This window comes from Salvelinus alpinus, chromosome 17 (genome assembly GCF_045679555.1).
Source record: "Salvelinus alpinus chromosome 17, SLU_Salpinus.1, whole genome shotgun sequence".
In the NCBI taxonomy this organism is placed as follows: domain Eukaryota; kingdom Metazoa; phylum Chordata; class Actinopteri; order Salmoniformes; family Salmonidae; genus Salvelinus; species Salvelinus alpinus.
This window is the reverse complement of record NC_092102.1, coordinates 4,529,316-4,531,624: the sequence shown is the minus strand read 5'-3', so window position 1 is coordinate 4,531,624 and position 2,309 is coordinate 4,529,316.

Below are 2,309 nucleotides of genomic sequence, written 5' to 3'. Positions count from 1 at the left end.
TGGAAGACACTTATTAAGACTTTTGTGATGGAAGTTACTTTAAGACTCATCCCTTGTTCTCAGAACAAATAAATGCTTTTCAGATATAATTGTACTATGATGACTTTGAAACTGCCAACCCACTTGAATCCATGTGTGGTGTTCACAAGATAGGTGCCATATAGTTTGTATTCAGTGATCTGCCACCCAAGGGTGGCTCAGTTTGAGTTAAAATTGTTGTTTGAATATGTTCCTGAAAAAAAATCCAAAACGTGTCCTTCTGTCTAGAATCTACTCGTTTGACTATGGGTACTTGGAGCGCAAAAACTGTCCAACTAAAGTCAACCTAGAGAACAGTGGAAATAGCATCTATCAATAGCATAATTCTATTCAAACTCTGTGTCTTGTGAGAAATGTTCCCTTGATTTTGGGTGATGTTGTTCCACCAGGAAATGAGAACTGCAATTTTCTGCTCATCTTACTGCAAATAATCCGTTTTTTTCCCGCCATAAAACCGCCATAAAAAAAAACACTACGGTTTGCAACTGCACATGAGGACAAAGATTGTACATTTGGAGAAATGTCCTCTGGTCGGATTAAACAAAAATAGAACTGTTTGGCCATAATGACCATCGTTATGTAGCAGCAGCAGCTGAAAAGATGAGCTCCTACAAATATTGAAATTTAAATGTTTTTTTAGAGTAAAGTACATCGAAAAAAAATCAAAAGAAAACTGCAAACTGAATAGGAGACCAAACAAGCAGCAAACAAAGAAGAAAGGCTTTTGAAAAAGTAACAATTTTTCATAAAATTATACCGTTTTCTTAGCTAGCTAAGTTGTTTACCTGTTGCTAGGCAGTTGCTAGGGACATTCCTGAAAGAAGCTAGCTAGCTAACAAGGAGTGTCTAGTTGGCAGAAGAGAAGAAGGGACAAAGAAGGGACAAAGTGGGACAAAATAAGGACAGAAGAAAAGGGAAAGGGGACATTAAGGTGAAGCAGTCCTCTAAAGACACAAAAGACAATAATACAAGAAACAACACTTCTATTGCCTCTCCCTCTACGATACGCACTTCCGGTTTGGTTTGGAGCGAGTAGTTGCATTCCGCTTTGCTCCACAGGTAGTATTACAGGTAGTATTACATTTCATTTCATTACAGTACAACAGTTTGATTTGTTTGATCTTAGCTGGCTACATAGCCGTCTTTGTATCCAAGATAATTGTGTAGTCTAGAGTAATTGTCGAGGTTACCTAGCCAGTTGAGGTTACCTAGCCAGCTACACTTTCAAACAAAGTCAACAACGCAGCCACTGCTAGCTAGCCTATTTCACCAGCCAGCAGTACTATATCATTTTAGTCAATAAGATTTTTTGCAACGTAAGCTTAACTTTCTGAACATTCGAGACGTGTAGTCCACTTGTCATTCCAATCTCCTTTGCATTAGCGTAGCCTCTTCTGTAGCCTGTCAACTATGTGTCTGTCTATCCCTGTTCTCTCCTCTCTGCACAGACCATACAAACGCTTCACACCGCGTGGCCGCTGCTACTCTAACCTGGTGGTCCCAGCGCGCACGACCCACGTGGAGTTCCAGGTCTCAGGCAGCCTCTGGAACTGCCGATCTGCGGCCAACAAGGCAGAGTTCATCTCAGCCTATGCTTCCCTCCAGTCCCTCGACTTCTTGGCACTGACGGAAACATGGATTACCACTGATAACACTGCTACTCCTACTGCTCTCTCCTCGTCTGCCCACGTGTTCTCGCACACCCCGAGAGCTTCTGGTCAGCGGGGTGGTGGCACTGGGATCCTCATCTCTCCCAAGTGGACATTCTCTCTTTCTCCCCTGACCCATCTGTCTATCGCCTCCTTTGAATTCCATGCTGTCACAGTTACCAGCCCTTTCAAGCTTAACATCCTTATCATTTATCGCCCTCCAGGTTCCCTTGGAGAGTTCATCAATGAGCTTGACGCCCTGATAAGTTCCTTTCCTGAGGATGGCTCACCTCTCACAGTTCTGGGTGACTTTAACCTCCCCACGTCTACCTTTGACTCATTCCTCTCTGCCTCCTTCTTTCCACTCCTCTCCTCTTTTGACCTCACCCTCTCACCTTCCCCCCCTACTCACAAGGCAGGCAATACGCTTGACCTCATCTTTACTAGATGCTGTTCTTCCACTAATCTCATTGCAACTCCCCTCCAAGTCTCCGACCACTACCTTGTATCCTTTTCCCTCTCGCTCTCATCCAACACTTCCCACACTGCCCCTACTCGGATGGTATCGCGCCGTCCCAACCTTCGCTCTCTCTCCCCCGCTACTCTCTCCTCTTCCATCCT